The 25,022-nt window shown below is 40.8% G+C and overlaps 1 long non-coding RNA gene across 5 annotated transcripts; it reads right to left on the bottom strand.

Moving 5' to 3' along the window:
- Nucleotides 1–302: 302 nt before the first annotated feature.
- On the bottom strand, nucleotides 303–22,096 carry LOC134480398 (uncharacterized). 5 transcript variants are annotated; one of them, XR_010054825.1, is made up of 6 exons: nucleotides 21,875–22,086; nucleotides 17,673–17,996; nucleotides 15,149–15,218; nucleotides 2,150–2,241; nucleotides 1,391–1,581; nucleotides 303–368 (listed from the first exon to the last, which is right to left on the bottom strand). It is a non-coding gene; the product is annotated as an uncharacterized LOC134480398 (long non-coding RNA). The 5 variants fall into 5 exon arrangements; XR_010054829.1 differs by lacking the exon at nucleotides 17,673–17,996 and having other exon boundaries at nucleotides 21,875–22,096; XR_010054826.1 differs by lacking the exons at nucleotides 303–368; nucleotides 1,391–1,581; nucleotides 2,150–2,241 and adding an exon at nucleotides 7,724–11,086 and having other exon boundaries at nucleotides 21,875–22,073.
- Between the last annotated feature and the right edge of the window lie 2,926 nt (nucleotides 22,097–25,022).

A 25,022-nucleotide genomic window follows, 5' to 3' on the forward strand; every position in this document is an offset into this window, starting at 1 on the left:
GTCTGTCTGTCTTTCTCTCTTTCTTTCTCTCTTTCTTTCTCTCTTTCTTTCTTTCTTTCTTTCTTTCTTTCTTTCTTTCTTTCTTTCTTCCCTTTCTAAAATTGGAGCTAGGGTCTGTCACTGGACTGGGAACATCCTGATTAGACTGGGAGAGCATTTAGCTAAGCTGAGCACCAGAAAGACAAAGATCTGCATCTCTTGTCTTCCCACTAGTGGGATTCCAAGAGCGTAGCATCATGCCAGTCTTTCAAAATATGTGTTCTAGGGTTCTAGGGTGGGTTCAAACGCAGGTCCTCAAGAGTGCATGGCAAACACTTTATTGACCGAGCTCTCCCCAGCTTCCAGAAGGTCAGTTTATCACAAAATTCCTGGGATGAGAAATAAAAATCTCCATGTTAAGCAAGTCATATTTCACAAGTTTATATTTAGAATAAACTTAATATAATAAGATTAACAGACAAGTCTGAAACAAGAATGAGAACAATTTACTCAGAACTCTTCCTCTCACTGAATAAAAACATTTTAAAAATCAGTAGTCCAAGTACTGCTGATTCTTCTTCTGATTTTATAGTAGTAATCAACCAGTGTGTAAATTATGCATCCTTCATCCATCTATTAATAGTATGTGTTGAGTTGCCGTGTCCTGAGAAGCAGGGAAATACTGGGGAACAAGGTAAACATGATGCCCACCTTTACAGAACTTAACTGTCCTCGGGAAGGCAGATGCAGACAGGTGAGCAGGCCAATTGATAATGAATTTAATTAATTATGCGACTCTTACAAAGTAAATCAAGGAGAGGCTGAGGCTAAGAATGAGAGGCGCCTACTTTGTATAGAGCAGTCAGAGCATTTATTTATTTTTTTAAAGATATTTTATTTGTTACTCTTCTATGGGTGTGTGTGTGCCATGTGCATGCAATGTGTGTGGAGGCCGGAAGAGGGCATAAGGTTCCCGAGAGCTAGAAGAGGTACAGTCGGTTGTGAGTTGCGGGAGGTAGGTGCTAGGAACTGAACTTGAGTACTCTGGATGCTCAGAAGGCATCGAAACCATCAATTCATCTCTCCAGGGCCAGACACCAGCATTTAAACTGACATAAATAAGCCAAGTTTATTTTGAGGGAGACCATGCTTACTTAGCAGACAGAAAACACCCAGAATATGGATCATGGGAAATCTGGGCTTTGTTGGCACAGGATTAAGAAGGGTGGTGCTTAATCGAGCTCAACTCCTGTTTTGTCTTTAGCATCCTGAGTGTGCTTAGAGAAGGCTGCTAATCTGCGGCACATGATTGGTTCCTGCATCCCATTAGGGATGCTCTCAGCCCTTGCTCACTTCTCCTTTTATGAGGTGGTCATTTTCCTGACTTCCACTTACGGCAGCAGAGCCTTACCTTTAAGTTCAGAAAGTGGCTATTAGCCCAAATGCTTGAATTACCCTAGATGCACAGAACACTCGAAACTCAAGAAGGATGACCAAAATTCGAATGCTTCACATGTGGCCCATACATATACAGCTATCAAACTAGATAAGATGGATGAAGCAAAGAAGTGCAGGCCGACAGGAACTGGATGTAGATCGCTCCTAAGAGAAACAGCCAGAATACAGCAAATACATAGGTGAATGCCATCATTAAACCACTGAACTGAGAACAAGACCCCCGTTGAAGGAATCAGAGAAGGAACTGGAAGAGCTTGAAGGGGCTCGAGACCCCATAGGTACAACAATGCCAAGCAACCAGAGCTTCCAGGGACTAAGCCACTACCTAAAGACTATACATGGACTGACCCTGGACTCTGACCTCATAGGTAGCAATGAATATCCTAGTAAGAGCACCAGTGGAAGGGGAAGCCCTGGGTCCTGCTAAGACTGAACCCCCAGTGAACTAGACTGTTGGGGGGAGGGCGGCAATGGGGGGAGGGTGGAGAGGGGAACACCCATAAGGAAGGGGAGGGGGGAGGGGATGTTTGCCCGGAAACCGGGAAAGGGAATAACAATTGAAATGTAAATAAGAAATACCCAAGTTAATAAAGATAAAAAAAAAAGAAAGAAAGAAAGAAAGAGAGTGAGAAAAAGCCATCTTACAGAGGACACTGTGTCCTGTGTTCGGTCACGTGGACAGTTTGGTGGGAACTAGGTGAGTAGTACTTACATCCGGGAATAAACCAGTGCTTCCTGGGCAGCGTGCTGGAGGCCAGGCATGGTTTAACCCTAGAAGTTGCAGTGACAGGTGGAACTGTCTGCCTGGAGACAAATAAAACGATGCCAAGATAAAGTTTTAAAGGAGGCCTTTTCAGAACCCATGATTGCAACAGAGAGGATGCTTATGCAAAAAAAAAAAAATCTGCAGGTGGCATGGATCTGTATAATCTGAAACGAGAGGAATTTATTTCCTACAGTATGGAGGCTGGGAAGTGAGAGATCAAGATGGTTGACATTTGACAATGAACTTCTTTGTTGTATCACCCCATGGCACTAAGTATAAGGGCTAAGAGTCTTCTCTCTCTCTCTCTCTCTCTCTCTCTCTCTCTCTCTCTCTCTCTCTAACCTTTCATAACAAACCCATCCATGAAGCTAGAGTGCTTAGTGCCTAATTAACCATTAAATGTTTTACCCTCTACTACAAATTCTAATAAAATAGCAGTTTCAATATGGGTTTGGAAGTGTCCATTCAAAGCTTAGCTTGGGGTCTTTGGCAGGTAATTAGGTCACAAGGATGAGGCATTAGGCCCTTGTACTACAGTGAGGCCCTTGGCTCTTTGGCCACATGAAGACAGAAGGTTATCTTTAACCCAAAAGGTGAGTCCTCATCACACATTACATTTTTCCCTTATCTTTGCCCAGCCTCCAGAATTACGAGGAAGACATTTCTGCCACTTACAGGCCACTTAGTTTACAACATTTTATTATAGCAGTCCAAAGGACCACAGAAAATGTTTTCTCCTATCTGAAACACTGCCGACCAACGTTGGTGTCTGGATTCTTACCTTTGGAAGCTAAACTTCACGTTCAGAAAAGCACCTTTCTCTCCAAATTTCTGACACCAGAAGACATTTCCCATGCTCAGACACAGTTAGGAATCGCCTAGAACATTGTGTACATGTATTCTCCCTTCCTGGAAAACCCCCAGTTTTCTGGTTAATGTTGTTTATAGCCAGCAGAGAGGTAATACTGCTTCTGGTGAAAGATTCTTGGCACGCTTTCCAGGCCCAGGTGCGAGCTAGGGCCATGATAGCCCTGAGCTCTAGCAGGACAGCAGGTGCTCTGCAGGTAAGCAGGATTAGACTGGATTAGGGCCAGAGGGATAGTGTTTCATTTTATGCTATTTTTGAAGCTTAATCCACGAAGCAGTTTTTAAGGAAATGTGATAATACATGTTGGCAAAACAGTATACATGTAACTGAGACCATATGGTGGTGTATTTATTTTCTTATTAGTCAAATACTATTATTTACCACACAGCAGGTATCTGCTGTGATTATATTCTGATGTGAGCAAGGTAATATCTAAGCTACCATTGAAAAATAAGGCCGGATAGCACCCCTTTGAGTCTGTTCCTCTGTTTAAACCACCTTCCTATGTTTCTGCATTTACAATCCTTCAAATTTAGCAAGATTCTCGGTTTAATTGCACATTGCCGCTCAAAATAAAAGCTTTGGAGATCTGGATAATGATTTATCTCTTGGCTCATTTGCCCAGTAAAAAGTCAACATGAAGCACCAATTAAAGGAGCCATATGATCAGTCATAGTCAATAGTTACCTGGGAGAAGTAAGGGGTGGGAGATGAACACAGATGCATGGGTTGTTGGGCTCCATATTGCTTTTTTTTTTTTTTTTTTTTTTGGTTCTTTTTTTCAGAGCTGGGATCTAACCCAGGGCCTTGCGCTTCCTAGGCAAGCGCTCTACCACTGAGCTAAATCCCCAACCCCCCATATTGCTTTTATACACTGGATTGTGCTGTAGTTAATCTTTCCATGGGCCCCTCAGTTAAATCAAAACCTGAGTTTGGGCTTTTGATTGTTTCTAAATTAGGTTGATTATTGTTGTTACATCAATGGATGAGATAGGAATTAACTGTCAGTAGTTTGGCTGTCGTTTGGCGTCTGTATTGAAATATGATAAATCTCTTCCCAAGGCTTGTTATTCTTAGGACCAAGATCTGTGCTCGTTTATTTGGGGGCTGCCTCCCTTGGGGTGTGTTTGTGTGTGTGTGTGGTGTAAAAGAGGATGTCAGATCCCTTGAGGCTAGAGTTGGGCATGTGGTTATGGTCTCTACAAGAGCAGCAAGCACTCTTAACTGCTGAGCCATTCCTCTAATGTATGTATGTATGTATGTATGTATGTATGTATGTATTTTCCCCATTATTTATTTATTCATTTTATATCCTTATCACTGTCCCCCCTCCCAGAGCCTCCATCACAAAATTCCTGCCCCCTCCCTTTCTCTTCTGAGATGTTGTCCCCCAACACCCCACCCCCACCAGCTGTAGCTGTCCATTCATTCTCTTAGCCCTCTGTCCCTTCCTTCTGTCTTTCCCCACACCTGATCCTGCTTCCCTCGATTCCTCTCTCCATCCCCTCTCCCACCCGTGTCCCTCCCACCATCTGCCTTCTATGACTATTTTATTCCCCCTTCTAAATGAGATTCAAGTATCCTTACTGGCACCTTCCTTCTTGTTTAGTTTCTTTGGGTCTGTGAAGTGTAGTGTGGTTATCCTGTGTTTTAACCACTGATAAATGAGTGCACACCATGCATGTTCTTTTGGGTCTGGGTTACCTCACTCAGGATATTTTCTAGTTCCATCCATTTGCCTGCAAAATTCATTATGTCATTGTTTTTAATAGCCGAATATTATTCCATTATGTAAATGAAACACATTTTCTGTATCCATTCTTTGGTTGAGGGAATCTGGGTTGTTTCCAGTTTCTGAATAAACCTGCTGTGAACATAGTGGAATATGAGTCCTTGTGGGATGATGGAGAAGCTTTGGGTAAATGTCCAGGGGTGGTATAGCTGGGTCTTCAGGTAGAACTATTTCCAATTTTCTGAGAAATTTCCAGGTTGATTTCCAAAGTGATTGTACAAGTTTGTGAAGGAGGAGCGTTCTTCTTTCTCTGCATCCCTGCCAGCATGTGCTGTTGCTTGAATTTTTGATCTTAGCCCTTCTGGTAGATGTAAGATGAAATCTTAGGGTCTTTTTGATTTGCATTTCCCTGGACTAAGGACTAAGTGCTTCTCAGCCATTTGAGATTTCTCTGTTGAGAATTATCTGTACCCATTTTTAATTTGGTTATTTGGTTTGTTGGCGTTTAACTTCTTGAGCTTTTTTAAAAATATATTTTTCATATTAGCTCTCTGTCAGATGTAGGGTTAGTGAAGATCTTTTTCCAATCTGTAGGCTACTGTTTTGCGCTTAATAGGACACTGCTAATACAGTGTCCTTTGCCTTACAGAAACTTTTTAGTTTCATGAGATCTCATTTGTCAATTGTTGGTCTTTGATCTACTTGGACTTGAGTTTGTGAAGGGTGATAAATATGGATCTTTTTGCATTTTTCTACATGTAGACATCCAGTTAGACCAGTACCATTTGTTGAAGATGCTTTCTTTTTTTTCTATTGCATGGTTTTGCCTCTTTGTAGAAAAAAAAATCAAATGTCCATAGGTGTGTGGGTTTATTTTTGAGTCTTCAGTTGGATTCCATTGATCGACTTACCTGCTTCTATGTCAATATCATGCAGTTTTTAATTAAAATTGCTCTGTAGTACTGCTTGAGATCAGGGATGGTGATTCCTCCACAAGTTCTTTTGTTGTACAGGATTGCTTTAGCTATCCTCGGTTTTTGTTTTTCCATATGAAATTGAGAATTGCTCTTTCAAGGTCTGTAAAGAATCGTGTTGTAATTTTGATGGGAATTGCATTGAATCTGTAATTTGCTTTTGATAAGATGGCCATTTTCAGCATGTTAATCCATGAGCATGGGAGGTCTTTCCATCTCCTGAAATCTTCAATTTCTTTCTTCAGAGACTTGAAGTTCTTGTCATACAGATCTTTCACTTGCTTGGTTAGAGTCACACCAAGATATTTTATATTATTTGTGGCTATTGTGAAGAGTGTTGTTTTCCTAATTTCTTTCTCAGCATGTTTATCATTTGTACAAAGGAGGGCTACTTATTTCTTTGAGTTAATTTTGTATTCAGTCATTTTGCTCAAAGTGCTTATCAGCCGTAAGGAGTTCTCTGGTAGAATTCTGGGGCTCTCTTATGTATACTATCATGCCATCTGAGAATTGTGATACTTTGACTTTTTCCTTTCCAATTTGTGTCCCCTTAATCTCCTTTTGTTGTCTTATTGCTTTAGCTAGAACTTTGAGCACCATATTGAATAGATACGGGGAGAGTGGGCAGCCTTGTCTTGTCCCTGATTTTAGTGGAAATGCTTTAAGTTTCTTTCCATTTAATTTGATGATGGTTATTGGCTTGCTATGTTTTGTTTTATATGTTTAAGTATGCACTTTGTACCCCTGATCTCTCCAAGACTTTTTTTTTGGTTCTTTTTTTTCGGAGCTGGGGACCGAACCCAGGGCCTTGCACTTCTCTACCACTGAGCTAAATCCCCAACCCCCTCTCCAAGACTTTTAACAAGAAGGAGTGTTGTATTTTGTCAAAGACTTTTTCAGCATTTAATGAGATGATCATGTGTTTTCTTTTTTCTTTCAGTTTGTTTATATGGTGGATTCTGTTGATAAATTTTCCTCTATTGAACCATCCCTGCGTCCCTGCAATGAAGCCTACTTCGTCATGGTGGATGATGTTTTTGATACGTTCTTGCATTTGGTTTGCAAGAATTTTATGGAGTATTTTTTGCACCAATGTTTATAAGAGAAATTGGTCTGAAGGTCTTTTTCTTTGTTGAATCTGTGTGGTTTAGGAATCAGGGTGACTGTGGTCTCATAGAATGAACTTGGCAGTGTTCCTTGGCATTGGTATTAGCTCTTCTTTGAAAATCTTGTCGAGTTCTATGCTAAAACCATGAAGCCCTGGGCTTATCTTGGTTGGGAGATTTTAATAACTGATTCTATTTCTTTAAGCATTATACGACTGTTTAGATCATTTATCTGATATTGGTTTAACTTTGGCAAGTCGTATCTGTATAGAAAAACATCTGTTTTGTTTAGATTTACCAATATTGTGGAGTCCAGGCTTTTGAAGTAAAACTTAATGATTTTTTTGAATTTCCTTAGTTTCTGTTGCTATGCCTCCCTTTACACTTCTGACTTGGTTAATTTGAGTACTGTCTGTCTTTTCGTTAGTTTGGTTAAGGATTTGTTTATCTTGTTGATTTTGTCAAAGAACCAGCTCTTGGTTTTGTTGATTCATTTTATCATTCTCTTTGTTTTTAATTGACTGATTTCAGCCTTGAGTTTGACTATTTCCTGCCACCTACACCTCTTGGATGTGTTTGCTTCTTTTTGTTTTACAGCTTTTAAGTGTGCTGTTAGGTTGCTAGTATGAGATCTCTCTAATTTCTTTATGAGGTCACTTAGTGCTATGAACTTTCTCTCAGCGCTGTGTCCCATAAGTTTGGGTATGTTGTGCCTTCTTCATTTTCATTCTAGTAAGTCTTTAATTTCTTTTTTTCTAGTAAGTCTTTAATTTCTTTCTCTCTTTCTTTCTTTCTCTCTCTTCCTCTCTCTCTTTCTTTCTTTCTTTCTTTCTTTCTTTCTTTCTTTCTTTCTTTCTTTCTTTCTTTCTTTCTTTCTTTCTTTCCAACCCAGAGATCATTGAGTAGGGAGTTATTTAGTTTCTGTGAGTATGTGTGTTTTTTGTTGTTTATGTTGCTGTTGAAGTCCAAGTTTAATCCGTGGTGGTCTGATAGGCTGCAAGGGGTTATTTCAATCTTCTTGTATCTGTTGAGGCTTGCTTTGTGACTGAGTGTATGGTCAATTTTGGAAGTTTCTTGATGTACTGAGAAGAACGTGTATTCTTTTGTGTTTGAGTGCAATATTCTGTAGATATCTCTTATGTCTATTTGGCTTATAACATCTGTTCAATTATTTCTGTTTAGTTTCTTTTCCAGTGACCCATACATTGGTGACAGTAGGATGTTGAAGTACCCCACTATTATTGTGCAAGGTTTGGTGTGTCATTTAAGCTTTAGCAATGTTTCTTTTACAAATGTGGGTGCCCTTGCATTTGGGGCATAGATGTTCAGAATTGAGATGTCATCGTGGTGGATTTTTCCTTTGATGAGTATGAAGTATCTGTTACCATCTCTTTTTATTACTTTTGGTTGAAAGTCTAGTTTATTTGATATTAGAATGGTGACTCCAGCCTGTTTCTTGGGTCTGTTTACTTAGAAAACCTTTTTAAATTCTTTTACTCTGAGGTAGTCTCTATCTCCGTTGCTGAGGTATCTTATCTTTCTTTCTTCCTTTTTTTTAAAGAAAGATTTATTTTACGTATATGAGTACACCGTTGCTATCTTCAGACACACCAGAAAAGGGCATTGAATCCCATTACAGATGGTTGTGAACTACCATGTGGTTGTTGGGAATTGAGCTTAGGACCTCTGGAAGAGCAGACAGTGCTCTTAACTAAGGAGCCATCTCTCTAGCTCTATGGTGTGTTTCTTGTATGCAGCAGAATTATGGATCCTGTTTACATATCCATTCTCTTAGCCTGTGTCTTTTTATTAGTGAACTGAGTCCATTGACATTGAGAGATACTAAGGACCAATGATTGCCAGTTCCTGTTATTTTGATGTTGGTGGTGGTATTCTGCGTGTCCGTGTGTGTGTGTGTGTGTGTGTGTGTGTGTGTGTGTGTGTGTGTGTGAGTGTGTGCGAGCATATGTGCATGCATGTGTGTTGTTTCTCTTGGTTTTGCTGTGAGATGGTTAATTTCTTGAGTTTTCTTGGGTATGGTTACTCTTCATGTGTTAGAGTTTTCCTTCTAGTATCCTCTGCAGGACTGGATTAAAATTTGATTTTGTAATGGAATATCTTGGGTTCTCCATCTACAGTGATTGAAAGTTTTGCTGGGTGTAGTAGTCTGGGTTGACATCTGTGTTCTCTTAGAGTCTACAAGGTATCTGTCCAGGATCTTTTGGGTTTTAGAATCTCTGCTGAGAAGTCTGGTGTAATTCTAATAGATCTGCCCTTATATATCACTTGGTCTTTTCCCCTTGCAGCTTTTAATATTTCTTTGTTCTGTACATTTAGTATTTGCATTATTATGTGGCAGGGGAGTTTTCTTTTCTGGTCCTATCTATTTGGTATTCTGTAGGTTTCTTGTATGTTTATTGCCATCTTTTTCTTTTGGTTAGGAACATTTCTATGATTTTGTTGAAGATATTTTCTGGGTCTTTGAACTGGGAATCTTTTCCCTCTTCTATTCTTATTATTATTAATTTTGGTCTTTTCATAGTATCCCAAATTTTCTGGATGTTTTGTATTAGATACTTTTTAGACTTGGCACTTTTTTTTGACCAATGTATCAATTTATTCTATTGTATCTTCTACACCTGAGATTCTCTCTTCCATCTCTGGTTTTCTGGTTGGTGACACTTGCATCTGTAGTTCTTCTTCTCTTTCCTAAGTTTTCCATCTCCAGGATTGCGTCCACTTGCATTTTATTTATTACTTCTATTTTTATTTTCAGATTTTGAATAGTTTTATTCATTTCCTTTACCTGTTTGATTACATTTTCCTGTATTTTTTTGAAGCAATTTATTTGTTTCCCCTTTAAAAGCCTCTACCAGTTTGCTTGCATTTTCCTGTATTTCTTTAGGGATTTACTTATTTCCTCTTTAAAGGTCCCTATCATTTTTATAAGATAAGATTTATGGTCATAGTCTAGCTCTTCAGGCATGTTAGCAAATCTGGGGCTTGCATTGCATTGGCTTTTTTTTTTTTTTTTTTTTTTTTTTTTGGAGCTGGGGACCGAACCCAGGGCGCTCTACCACTGAGCTAAATCCCCAACCCCGCATTGGCTTTTTTTGATTGTGTTTTTTTTTTTTTTTTTTTTTTTTTTTTTTTTTTTTTTTTTTTTTGCGCTTGCTTTTAGCCATCCAATTGTCTGTGATGTTGGCTGGGCTGAGACTCTCTGGCAGTAGCATGCCTCAGTGACTGATTGACCTAGGTGGCAGCAGGCCTATAAGGAGCTAGGAAAGCTGTGGTCTGGTTATCCTAGGTGGGAACAGACCTCCTGGGAGGTAGGCAGAGATGTGGACTGGGGAGTGGAGTGCAGATCCTTGCTCACAGGCAGAGGTGTGGACTGGAGAATAGAGCTCAAAATGGCACATGTATTTTTGAAAAGCTTTCTTTATGGCATTTCCAGGTGTATAATTTATACCCACTCAGCAAAACCTTAAATGCTGAAGTGAATAGAATATCTCTAAAGAAATCCCATATCTCAGTAACTGGACTCTGAACAATCACCTTGAGTGACAGAAGAAAATTTCCAGATGGGCGAAAGACTTTTACAGGGATCCATTTTTTTGAATTATCCTTGTGGACACATTGCAGTCATAGATGTTCTTGGAAGTAGAAGAGGGAGGTACAAGGGAAGGAGACCTGAAAACCCTAATTACTTGCTTTGAAGGAGGAAGGCCATGACTCAAGGAATGGGTGAAACTTATGAAACAGGAAAAAAGCAAGACAAGTGTTTCCTTTAAAACTTTCAGAAGGGAGTGCGACCTTGGTACAACTCTCATTTAACCCAGAGAGACTTTTTCTAGATTTCCGGTCTACAAATCATGGGGATTAAATTTATGGATTTTTAGCTATTAATTTTATGATAATTTGTTAGGGTAGCAATAGAAACATTGTCTAAGAGCTAAATGAATTTTCATATACCTATAAATCTGTATACCAGCCACCTAGAACAATATAGACTACTTCTACTCTTCCAGAGAATTCACTTATGTCCCTCCACAGTCAATGTCACCCATCTGAAGTAACTGTTGGTCACCTTCTGTCTTCATAGATTTGTTTCTGATGTCCTACAGACAGAACCATTTATCATTCTTCTTTGGGTCTGGCTTCTTTCTTTTAATGTAACATTTCTCAAGTTTATCTCTTTTTCTCCTAGAAATACATAATATTTGTATTGATTATTTGTGAATTTCACAACATGTAACCTGATCACACTCACTTCTCAGTTCTCCCAGGTCTGTCCCCTTACCCTTATGACCTTTAGATAAGAAGGAGGGGGGTGGGAAGAAGGAGGAGCAAGAGAAGAGGAGGGAGAGAAGGAGAAGGAGGAGGGGGAGGAGGAAGAAGAGGAAGAGGAGAAGGAGATGAGGAAAAAGAAAAAAGATAAAGGCATCAAGTCCAATTTGTATTGCTAATACACTCACTGGAGCATGGTCAAACTCCTAGTGGCCAGCCTCTTATAGAAAACAGAATTCCTTCCCACTTGCCAGGGGTTGTGGAAGCAACCTTTTAGCATCCTTATTACAATTTTTAAGAATTCTCTTTGATTGCCTCCTGTTAAAATAGTACTTTTTTGGAGGTAGAGTGGGGCAGGGACAGAATGTAACTCATTTTTATTGCTATTATTTCCATTATCTGACTATATCACAATTTCTTCATTTACTTTTTTTCTTAGTTTCTCTGTTTTAAAATGAACAGTAGTGCGACCTTTTGAGCTCCCCCTTACTCCTGAGTCAGGGTTTTTTCCGAGTCATTGTATAGCCCTGGCTGTTCTGGAACTTACAGTATAGACTGGGTTGGGCTCAACCTCACAGAGATCTACTGTTGACTGCTGGGATTAAAGGTGTGTGTCACCACTGTCCAGATGAACATCCTCATGTAAGGCCCTTTCTCTGCACATGTACTTATTTCTCTTGGGAACATTCTAAGAGTAGAATTGGTGGCCACAGATAATTTGCATAGATACTGAAGTCTGCCACTCTGCCAAATTGTTACATTATCACAGAATACTTTTAATTAAAATATAATTACATTATTTCCCACATTTCATTTACTTACTTCAAATCCTTCTACACTCACCTTAAATTCCTGGCCTCTTTTATTTAATTGTTATCATCACATATAAGTAAGTAAGTAAGTAAATAAATAAATAAATAAACAAACACAGAATATTTCTTCAAAGATGCAAACCAGATGTACAAAATCTTTCTAAAGATATACAAACACGGGGTTGGGGATTTAGCTCAGTGGTAGAGCGCTTGCCTAGCAAGTGCAAGGCCCTGGGTTCGGTCCCCAGCTCCGAAAAAAAGAAAAAGAAAAAAAAAGATATACAAACACATCATGAAATGGCCCCCTTCTTTCATGACTTTTAGAATTCATGCAAACATTCTCCTCTTTTTGAAATCTGACAACTGACAATAGTTGTCATATATTTATGGTACACAGCACATTTGAATACATGTATACGTTCTATAATGTCTAAATTAGTATGTACATTGCCTTACTTTTTTTTATTAGTTTGGGTTGAGAAGATTCCAATTCTTCAAATAATCCTATTTTACTTTTCTTGCTGCAAATAGTGTCTCTTCTCTAATCTATGGTGTCGCTTTTCTGTTGTTAGTGATTTTACATTTAAAATGTCCCTCAGGCCGAGTGCTTCAGAGCTGGCTAATGGCAGAATGTAAGAAGACTATGTCATGTATGACTTATAGAGAAAATACAAGTGTTTGATGGATGTCTTTGGGCAGCAACTTTGATACTGTTGGCTGTGAATCTAATTGGTGATGAATCCCACACTTAGGAGACAAGGTGCTTTTATATATTAAATGAGATTGTATAAATCAGTTGGTGCAATGACTGAGGCAAGTGCTTCATAGGACCCTAATTTCTCTTAGCACAATGGTTCAATATTCACTAATACCCATCACACTAACCTTACAGAACATATCTACTGTAAATGAATACCAAGAAACACTGTCTCTAGAATATAGTTTCTGGATTACATTGACATCTCTGAGATGTTCAACTACAACAAAATTCACCAAACCAATTATAGAAACAGGAGCACTTATAGATATCTCTTGACCTAATGGAATTTCTTCAGGTTTATAGTCAGGTTTCACTGACATTCACCTTAATTTCTTTTAAACTGTGGACTTATTGCTTTGTATTTACTGGTATATCTATTATTTCATTTTCAAATAGACACCCTAATATGGTGATATTAATATAGAAAGATACTCAAATTTAGCAATGCAACCCTCACAAACAAGAAGCTTGAAGATACAGGCAGAGAGATTGAGTGCCATGATTTAGAATTCAATCCATTCTGTTGGCTTATATTTAATAAATGGGAGTCAAGTTGAAGAAAGGAGGTCATGGTGAGCAACATGCAAGACTTATTAAAAGACAAATACAATAAGAATTAATTATGCATTACCAGTATCATACATATTTTACTGATAGCCCATAAATAAAAGATTAATTTCTCAGGTAAATTGGAATTCTATCATTGCAAGTCCAAGATTCAACTGATTAGTAGTGATAAATGGTGAAGAAATCATTTAACTAGAGGAATGTTAGGTTGTCGTGTGTCTGTGTGATGGAATGCTCTGCAGTTTAAACACACACACACACACACACACACACACACACACACACACACACCAAACACACACACAGAGACAGACAGACAGACAGACAGACAGACACCGAACTTCTGATCCTCCTGATCCTGATTCTCTAGTGTTGTGATTTCAGGCACATGCAGCACAGTCAGTTTAAGTGGCACTGTATCAAAAGATTACTGTGTGCGGTGTTAACACCCTACCAAACAAGACATATACTCCATCCCAAACTTTTTCTTTTTAACTTTGGTTGTACTGGGGATTGAGCCCTGGGTCTCTCTGATGTTATACAAACATTCTCCTACCAAGCCACAACACCAGCCCTCCCAATGCTTTTACTTCAGAAAATGTATGTGTTTGGGCTAACCAAAGGGATAAACGTGGAGTTGAATTCAATTTTCACTTGTTCAGAGAGAGAACAACATCACGACGTAATTTCCAACATCTCCATTGTTCAGGTGTACATTAATGGACAATTTTTTAATTCTTATTTGATATGATAAAATCATATGCAGGTGCTCTTCTAGTAGACAATATCACATTCTGGAGAGAAGATGAGGAGTCATGGGCTTTGAGATCAATTACTATTTATTTTCAGTTATTCCTCTAATATTCTGTGTCCTACTCAAAATCCCTCTTACATATGTTTACATACTCTTGCATGTTTACTTACAGAATCTCTTATCTCCCCTCGGTTTCACTATTCTTTTTTTTTTTAGATTTATTTATTTATTATATGTAAGTACACTGTAGCTGTCTTCAGACACACCAGAAGAGGGCATCGGATCTCTTTACAGATGGTTGTGAGCCACCATGTGGTTGCTGGGAATTGAACTCAGGACCTCAGGACCTTTGGAAGAGCAGTCGGGTGCTCTTAACTGCTGAGCCATCTCTCCAACCCGGTTTCACTATTCTTAAAAAGGTTAATTTAAGCCAGTCAAAAATTTTTTATGTATGTCAGAAGCAAAGAATATAGCACATGTTGTTTTATTATAAATATTGTCAATCAACAAGCCCCTTGGAAGACTCAATGATTGTCAAATAGCCCCAGATTAAATACTGTGAGCTTGCCAACCGAAACCATTCATTCAACATCTGTTACATGCAAGACACTATGCAAGCTAGAGTAGACGCCTTGAAGCGACAATGATTCAAAAAACCAAAACAAGAACAACAACAATAACAAAACAACCAAAACCAATTCCTGCCAGTTGGCCATTAACAGTACAAGCAGTGACACTCACAGTGGCTGCTGAATGAAATCAGAAGCAATAGAGATGACTCTCTAGAGCTGTAGTGACCATGGTGACTGTGACAGCTATGGGTACATCCTCTTTCTTCCCTTGCTTGTCACTGTGGATATGCAAGCACAGTGATCCTGGACCGAGTGGCATTTGATTTCTGGGACTTTAGACCCTTCAGGATTGAGTGCCAGGGTTACTTAAGGAAGTCACCAAAATTAGCAGAGAGGGGATTTAAACTAGATGCTGGAGGAGGGATAATAGAAGAGCTGTCACCTAAGACCATTTTCAGGGATGTGACGATTACAATCACATTGTCCCATATGTGTGGGACTCACACTGCTCACCTGGTAACTCTTACTACTTCATTGTCTTCTGGGTCTTCTCTAGTGTTCCCAGCATGCTCCGTGCACGATTCTACTGGTCAGATAAAATTAAAAATCACCAGCTAGTCTTTTTCTCTCTTTATGTGATCTTTGTAAGAGAGCGCTCATTGTATCCACCGAGAAAGGCTAGTAGGGTGCTATCATTTACATACAAGAAATATTGAAAACAATCCCTGCATGCAAAGTGATAAAATCCAGGCGCTCTATCTAATTTGGAGAATAAGAAAGATCACACAACAAAGCATGCAAAGTAAACAAAGGAAGGCGAGCCAGATGATAACCCCTCTTCCCCGAGCTCTAGACAGGCATGCCTACACATTCATTCTTCTTAGGTTTGCCCTTGATGGCATGTCAATGACTTTCTTTGCTACGGCAAACGCTAAATTTACATGACTTACTTTTTATTCTGAACGTTGTTTATATCTATAATTTTTGAAATGACCTTTCTCCACTAGAACAATACCCAAAACAGAACAAAACAAAAACCAGCCAAACCTAAAACAAAATATCAACAGCAGTCAAAGAACCCAAACGTGGCTCTATTGAGTGGATTCCTTTCACATGAGCAATTTCTGTATATTTTCTAAAAGGCTACTCCTTACAAAGGTTCTGTATTTCATTTTCAGTTTCTCAAGGATAAGGCTAATATCACCCCAACATTCTTCATCACCACAATATTCCTCTCTTCTTTTCTTCGACTGTGGTCTTTCTTGCTGTGAGCCCTTGATAATGCAGCAAATTGAATTTAGCGAGAGGAAAGTCAAGCAAAAAGTCTCTGGCATTATCTTTAAATCCTTGTACAATTTAGCAAACAAGATTGCTTCAAAAGAAGCCTGGGAGATTGGTTTTGTTCTTAAGGCTGTATGGGCAGATTTGATGGTCTCCATTTAGTTAGTCAGTATAACTCTAGAGTAAGTTAATGAATCCCAGAGGATGCTTATAGACAACATATAGCATGAGAGGGCATATTTTCTCTAAAAAAAACTATAAAATACGTTTGAGCATATGTGTGTGTGTTTATATGCACACACGTGTGCATGCATGTGGACATGTATTAGTGCACGCACGTTGAGTCCAAAGGTGTATGTCATGTGTCTTCCTCTAATACACTCCATCTTTTTTTTTTTTTGAGGTAGGGTTTGTCACTGAACCCTGATATCACTGATTTAGCTGGCGTGGCCGGCCAAAGCCTCTGGGGATCTGCATGTGTTTGCTCTTCCCTAGCTTCAGGGTTCCAGACCTAAATCATCATGCCCAGCTTTTACATGAGTATCATGGGTCAGAACTCATGCTTGTATGACAAGAACTTTATTGAACCATTCATATCCCTAGCTCCAAGAGAAAAGCTCCCATAATCGTAACAGTTCCTACATTGTTCAAAAGTTAAAGTGCAGAGTCTTTGCTCAGGACAAAGCTAAGGTTGTAGCTGCTGTGTGTCTCTAGGAAACAAGAAAGAATCCACATCAATCTATAAGGCAAGGCACAGAGGAAACCACCCCATGTTAAGAGGAAGACATAGACTAACAAACATCAGATCAAAGCAAAGTGAAAACCTAGCAGGGCAGGCATCGCACATCTCTGACTTCCTGTGCACATCAACCAGTAAACTGATACTTTATCAGAGTGACTTTTTTCACCTCCAAAATCTGATTCCTTGGCCTACTCGATTTACCAGATTATTCAGTTAATTACCTGCCCCTCTCCTCAGGATTGCTCCAGGCCCAAATAGAGCAATAGAATGTCAAGCTTCACTGGTATAAAGTAGCCAGTGTGGGAACTAGGTTGGAAATGCCCTCAAGGGTGATAACAACTTCACTTGAGGACTTTCCTTGTAGCTTGGCTGGTCTGTAATTGACAGTCAGTGTGGGAAGGAGGTCTTTTTCAAGAAGACTGCAACTGAGGAGAAAGGGCCAGGAGTTAATTGAAACTGTTAAAAGATACCTTGGGCTTTAAACAAAAGAAAAAAGTTCTCACTGTATTATAGTTTAAAAGTAGGCTTATCACATAATTTTTTAATGAAGAAGAGCTTTGGGACCATGTCCAGCATCATTCGGCATCATTCATTGCTTAAATCTTTGTCAGTTGCTGAACAAAAGGCTGAAGTCGTCTTGTGCAGGATTTAAGCTGCAGAAAAGGATATTGGACCGTTGACAGAAAATGAGGTTTGTGTGATGTAAACAGGGTTGTCCCTAATTCCCTGCCCAGGCTTGGATTCTGAATGCATTTCTACTTTCATTATCCTTGAAGGTAAAAACACATCCTGTTCCTAATGTTGCTTCTCTCAGAACAATTACCTCCTCAGCACTTCCTGGCAGTTGGATACTCTCAGTACTTTGCATAATTTAGCTCCTTAAATCTTTGAGAGAATGCTAGATTATCTTCATGTATCAGACTGAGGACCCGAGACTTAAAGAGACCTATTAATGATGCTTAAGATCTTATGGATGGGTTAGAGAGGAGGCTGTCTGATTTCAGTCTTGTGTACCTTCCATTGTAAGACTGATGTAGGGGCTCTCCTTAAGATTAATAAAAGGTTTTGGCTGCCGCAAGGATTCGTATGTCCCCGCGTGTTTTCTTGCTGGTGAGGTTGCGCGTGGGACATTTGGTGCCGAGAACCCGGGATAAAAAACGCCACACCATCGCCAGGCGCCGAGGGGAGCCTCCGTCCGCGGAGAGAATCCAGAAGCAGCAGGAATTGAGGATGCTACAAGAGTGTGCCAGCTGCCTGAGTGGCGGGTGAGACTTGCTGATCCTGGTTGCATGAAGATTCAGCTTTCGTGGTTCGGGTCTCTGGAGTCATTCCTCTGCCCTGAGAGGAAGATAGAAGATTCCCCTTCACCTTTTGTCATCACAGAGATTTTGCCGTTGCTACAGTCAGTGTTACCGCTACGTGCGTCCCGTCCCACTGTGGCCCGCTCTCTGACCCTCTGTGCACTGCTGCTTCCTGGAGAAGACTGGACTCCAGCCGTTGCTGCCTCCCTCATTTCCCTGGTGACTCTTGCTGCCTTAACTGGTCATTTTACAAACTGTAGCTTCACAGGAATGCCACCTGCGTAAAGCTGCTGTGGACTGGGGAACTTTGTCCTGGTTATACAGATCTCAAACATGTTTCCCTTGCCTGCTGGTTGTTCCAGAGAAAAATGACTGATCCTAAACTGTCCTGGAAAAGACCTTGACACTTTCGCTGCTATTGTAGCAGCCATTACTGCTGCAGACATTGTGTCTGCAGTGTCTGGAGTTATCCTCCCCCAATCTATTGTTAGACAAGCACAGTGGGTAAACTTTCTGGAGTAGTTACTAACAATTGGGGATTCTAAATTCTATTATAGGTCGGCTTGACTACAGCCCTTGGTGGTAACAGCTGAGGTGAACCAGATGAGGTGCCCGCTACTTATCGGGAGTGGCTCTGTTTGGTGCAGCCCTATGCTGTGGATTAGTGTTCATGCTATGGTTGGTTTGCAAACTCAGATCTCAACAGACACGTGACAAGGCCGTTATCACTCAAGCACTTGTGGCCATTGTACAAGGGGCCTCCCCTGGAATTTGGTTATCTATGCTCAGGAATTAGTCGGTATCTGAGTTCTCTGCTCTTGCACCCCATGGATCTGTGGATCCATTGCACTGGGATGAGAGAGACTCAATGATCCTTTGACCAGCCCTTCCACATCGCTGAGGTTTCCTCATTGCACGCGATAGGGTGATCAGGACTATTATAAAATAATATGATATAAATCAGGACTGTTATAAAATAAATAAATAGGGGGAGATGTAGAGGGCCGCAATAACATTTGCCACCACAAGATGGCGCTGGCTCCCACTGCGCCCCACGTGGAAAGCCAGGATAGCTTTCGCCATTACAAGATGGCACTGGCCTCCGCCACGCCAGCCAACTTCCTTTCAGGAAGTTAACTATGTGCAAGAGTGCCTTCGTGCCAGGTCTTTGCCCACTCCGGGGCGTGCCTAATGAGATCATGGGTAAGCAACCAATCAGGTGTGGATGTGCCATGCTAGGGTGTATATAAGCCGCGCCATGCCGGCGCGCGGCGCTCTCCATAAGATTTTAATAAAAGTTTGGCTGCCACAAAAAAAAAAAAAAAAAAAAAAAAAGACTGATGTAGGGCTGCTCTTAGGAACCTATCACCTTTACAATTTCAATGATTGTCTATCTGGAAGGTTGCCATCAGGGGTAGGTGGAGAGGGGATGAAGATGATTTAAGCCAAGGTCCCCATCTAGAGAGGCTGACATTAGCCCCTCAAAGGTGTGGCTTGAGCAGTGAGGCTTCCAAGGGCATCCTAGTTCGTTTGATATTGTGTTGAACCCAGGGTTGGAAGCCACATGCAGTTTCTGGGAGGACTGAGACTTTCCCATCTAAGCTCCAAGTTTTGGGATGCTGTTTTTCTTGGAATAGCTTCTGGAAGATCAGCTTTTTAATGTTGAGGTTCTGGATTAGAGACCAAGCTGCAGTGTGACCCTAAAAATACCAGGAAAACACTTGGGGAGCAAAAGTAGAGAGTGTTTGGGAAGACCTCTTGAATGATTGGGCTTAGAACAGGACAGAGTTGATGCCAGGGCGAGTTCCTGTTTCAAGAAGGAAAAAATGGGTAATGATGAACCAGCAGGGTGCCAAGGAGTAGTCCAGATGGGACCACAGCAGAGGTTATGACAGAGATGAAAGAAAAATAATCCTTTAGTTTGAGCAGATAACATAAAGCCACTCACTCAACAGCTAAGGTAATAGAATTAGAAAGGCTGCAACTGGCTTCCTTCGTGGATTTCCTTTCAACTGTTCCCCTTCAGCAGATTGTTTTTTCTAGCAGATTGTTGAATGGTCCAGTGATGGGAACGGAGACTGCTTTCCTCCTGAGCTGTCCATTTCTTCTCATAGTGCTCAGTGCTAAGTCTCTTATTGCAGTAGACGACGGGGCTAATTGGCTGTGATGGCTACTGTTAACTGTCAACTCGTCAGAATCAAAGAGTATCAGGGAGATAAGCTCACCCAGGAGACATGCCTCTGAGGGATTATTTTACTGGGATTAATTGAGGTGGGAAGGCTCAGGCTAAAACCGAACAGTGTCGTTCACATTCACTGGGGTTAGGGTCCTGGACTGAATACAAAAAAGAAAGAGAGCCGAGTCCATGCACCCACTCCCTTTCCTTCTCAGTAGCAGACGCAGTGTGATCCTCTGTTTTAAGCTTTTGTCTTTCTTTTACCATGGGTTCCTTGCCGTGTGGGACAGTGCTCGTAAGAACTGTGAGCCAGGTTAAACCTTTCTCCCTGAAGTTGCTCTTTCCAGGCTATTTTATCACAGCCACAGGAAAATAAACTAAGGCGTTAGCCAAAATGTTACTTCAAAAATCAAGGGTGCTTCAGAGACCGGTGCTTTCTTCTATGTAGCTATCTTAGTCTGTAGCAGTTATGCCTAAACTGAACATCGTAAGGCCAAGGGAAACAAAAAACTGGTGAGGGTTCAGGAATGCATTATGACTAAGATTGGAGATGAATGAGTGAAGCTGCGACTAGTCATTTTGTCTTTGAAGGAGAGTGGTGCTGTGTTTCTTGTGGTCTTAAGGCATAGATAGGTGTTTACATGGGTTTCAAAACTGGGAACCAATGTAGATGACAGCGTGTGTGTGTGTGTGTGTGTGTGTGTGTGTGTGTGTGTGTGCAACAGCAGTGAAGAAGAAGAGGTTAATAATTTGACAGGGAGTTGAGGAGACACAGGAGGGGCGAGGGAGAGGTGCAAATGATATAAATACAGCCACTTGTGAATATGATTCTGAGAAGGTTTAAGTAACAAGTAATTTTGAAATAACCAAGAAGAGGGAGGCAGGGGGTCAGTTGAAGATGTGACTGGAAATCTGACTTCCACAGGGAGTCAATCACCTTTTAGAAAATCCTGGAAAACAGAAAGTTGCAGCTCAAATTTCCCAGGTACTTTTAGTAATTCCAAATGATTAAGCAGAAATATGACACCTAGGAAACAGTCTTTCTTCTCTCTCCTTTTAGAAAAGGCTGTGGGAATCGCTGACGATATCTAGGGCATTAATGACAGACAGACACCGTAGGAAAAACCTCAATGACTCTTTTCTTTATCCCTGCATGATGACGAAGAGTGTTCTCTGACTATCTGTGTTTTCAAACACAGACTGAATGCATGGAGAATGTTTAATTATTGAGCAGGCATGAAGAGTCAGTCTCCTTAGGAAGAACCTGACTGAAGCTGTTCAAGGTGGTAGACAGCATGCAAGGGGTGTGTTCGGATACACTAACTGACCTTCACTGAATCCTTCCTTTTGTCTGCAGCTAAAATATTTTGAGGGAGAAGTCTCCCGAGGACGCTCTTTGTTCTTTTTTATTTTTTATTTTTTTTCGGAGCTGAGGACCGAACCCAGGGCCTTGCGCTTGCTAGGCAAGCGCTCTACCACTGAGCTAAATCCCCAACCCCCGCTCTTTGTTCTTTATGCTCAGCCTAGCACTGTGGCCCTAGGAGAGGTCCGAATCTTTAGTACAGGTTGACACACCCACATATGCCAGGATTTGATGAGAGCTAAAGATATCTGGAAGTGTTCCTGTCAATCATCTTTCCTCCTTGAACAACGGCCTTAAACTGAGCAAGGCGAGTAGTAAGTCTATTTTTCCTAGATAGCATCGAGCGGGCCAGGATGGCCGTGACCTTCTGACGTACCTGCTTCTATCTCCCGAGTTCTGGGATTAAGGCTGTGTGCTCTCGATGTCAGCTTTACGTGGTGCTGAAACTCTAGGGTCTGCACGTTAGTCAAGACAGTGCACCTCTCCAGCTCAGAAGAAGTTTGAAAACAAGATCCGCTCACGTGTTCCTGCCTTCTGTTTCTCTTTCGTGAGCTACGTTTGGCTGTGAATTAGACTATGACGTCACCGCTTCAGCTTCCCTGTTAGGTGCGATGTGGTTATGAATGCAGCTGCCTGACACAGTGTTGGCTGCGGGAGCCCTGTCCACAAGGACAATGACTCTTTAGCTTTCTAGTATACAGATGGTGTTGCTCTTTCTTGCACGGCTGTTTTTACTTTTTTTTTAATACCATATTTGTCCTCAAATACAATTTTGGTAAAAATCTCTGGGAAAGGGATTGAGGGTATTACAAGAGAAGGAAAAGCCTTTGATGCCATTGGAAGAAACTGCTCTGGCCCTGGCCAATCGAGCAACCAACCCAGCCATATCAGGACAAGGGGTTCTGGATGTGGAGGCTGCCTTGATTGTGCTCTGGGAAACTTTAGCCAACTCATGATGATTAAGTTGTCCCAGGATACATTGAAGCAGGAAATGTTTTTGAGAAACCTAATGTTTAGTAGTTATGAGAATTGAAGACCCCAAGGAAAAGGAAATGACGGGCCTGGGTTACTAAGGACAGGGACGTCCATAGAGAGTACAAGGACAAGACAGAGGAAGAAATAGATGGGTTTACTGGATTAGTGAGCAGTGGCAAGCGTGTTCATGAGGGGAGATCTCTAATAATAGAAAATTTGATCCAGAAATATTATCGGGGAAAATTGGAAGATATATGTATAGTAAAAAAGATAAAAGGATGAGTAGAAGGGTTTGGACCCTGGGAGGGGGCAGTGGATTAGTGAATTGACCTTCCTAGAAACATTGGAATATACTGATTTGACCCCCTGGCATTGCCTGTCTAAGGAAAGGAGGGTACAAGTTTTAAGAGGTAGAAGTCAGGCTTGTGAAGGAGTCCTGGGGGAAGCTGTGAGAGGAATTAGTATTGCATATGGAAAAGAGTTTGTACAGCACTGTAGAAATAGATATTTGAATGAGTTCAATAAATTGGAGGAAGAGATTCTGCAAATTTAGACAAGTTAAAAATATTGACATTACCCTGACCCGTTTAGCACCTTTCTCTTCTCTTGCCAATGCTGTAAACACAGTTTATGCCCAGATGACCTGTGATTTGGAGGTTTTTCTGAGACTTAGAAGTTAATGTGTAACTTGCTTTAGCAGACGCTGAACTGCGACTATGTGTGTACATTGTGCTTTCTGGTGACATAGGTTTATGAGGCTTTTCAGAGGAACATGATGAAAAGGGTTTTGATTATATGCTATTGTCCAACATGGAGGTGTGTAACCAATAAAATACTGAGGTAAACTCAGACAGAGAGACAGAGACAGAGACAGAGAAACAGACACTGCAAGCTGTTTCCAAGCACAGCTTCAGAACAGCAGTGAGTCACCTGCCAGCTTGTACCTGTGTCATTCATTGCCTGAGACTCTGATTCACACTGATTCAATCCCCCAATTCTCGAGAACCCCTAAACGACTGAGGCTGGCCCTCGGCTCTTCCCTCCCCAAGAAGATTTCTCCTACCACCCAACTTTTTCCCAACCCCAAATCCTTATCCTCTTGGCATCCTCTAAGATAGCTTTCCCGATCCACTTTCTTGTTTTGGATCTATGCTTGGGAAATTGTGATTAACTCAGAGATTGAAATCTGGCCTCCTAGAGCTTAGATCTGGCTCCTGTGTTTGATTTTCATAGAGTTTTCTTTTAAAGCGAACACGTCAAGGTTTATGAATCAGGAAATTGTGCATAAGTACCTAGATTTTAACACCTCTTGACAATGGGATCTAATGGCAATGCCGTGTAACAAATGTGACTAAACATGGTCTGTTCTGGGTGGGGCCCATTGGGTCCGCTCTCTAGTCCTCGTTCATCTCTCTGTACTTGTCTGTCCCTGGGAGGCATTTGATTTTCTGACTCACAGGCAGATCACTGGGAGTCTGGTACACATGGCAACCGTAACATAACTCCCTTGCTGGAGCGTCAAGAAATTTATTTCACACTCGCTTGTCATTCATTAAATATAAAACAGTATCAGAAATCTTAATTATTTGTACCGTAGTGAGTCAGGGAACAGAAGGATTAATTCCAAAGTTTAGATTGCTGCTACATGTTTGTTTGTTTGGTCGCTTGCTTGCTTTTATTGGGCAATATTAGACTCAATCATAGAATTGCCAGTTAGGTTTGGGGCGATGACTATGACCAGAATACCAGTCACACACTGGTCATTGAGGTTGACATGAGGGATAATTAGTCATTGCAACATTTCTAAGTATGATGTAATGTGAGTGGTTGTTATGTATTACTTTCAGAAAGTCCCCAGTTTGGATTGCAGACTGGTACAACCATTCTGGAAATCAGTCTGGAGGTTCCTCAGAAAATTGGACATTGAACTGCCTGAGGATCCAGCTATACCTCTCTTGGGTATATACCCAAAAGATGCCCCAACATATAAAAAAGACACGTGCTCCACTATGTTCATTGCAGCCTTATTTATAATAGCCAGAAGCTGGAAAGAACCCAGATGCCCTTCAACAGAGAAATGGATACAGGAAATGTGATACATCTACACAATGGAATATTACTCAGCTATCAAAAACAATGACTTTATGAAATTCATAGGCAAATGGTTGGAACTGGAAAATATCATCCTGAGTGAGCTAACCCAATCACAGAAAAACACACATGGTATGCACTCATTGATAAGTGGCTATTAGCCCAAATGCTTGAATTACCCTAGATGCCTAGAACACATGAAACTCAAGACGGATGATCAAAAAGTGAATGCTTCACTCCTTCTTTAAAATGGGAACAAGAATACCCTTGGCAGGGAAGGGAGAGGCAAAGATTAAAACAGAGACTGAAGGAACACCCATTCAGAGCCTGCCCCACATGTGGCCCATACATATACAGCCACCCAATTAGACAAGATGGATGAAGCAAAGAAGTGCAGACCGACAGGAGCCGGATGTAGATCTCTCCTGAGAGACACAGCCAGAATATAGCAAATACAG

Source organism: Rattus norvegicus, chromosome 9, assembly GCF_036323735.1.
Source record: "Rattus norvegicus strain BN/NHsdMcwi chromosome 9, GRCr8, whole genome shotgun sequence".
NCBI classification, from domain to species: domain Eukaryota; kingdom Metazoa; phylum Chordata; class Mammalia; order Rodentia; family Muridae; genus Rattus; species Rattus norvegicus.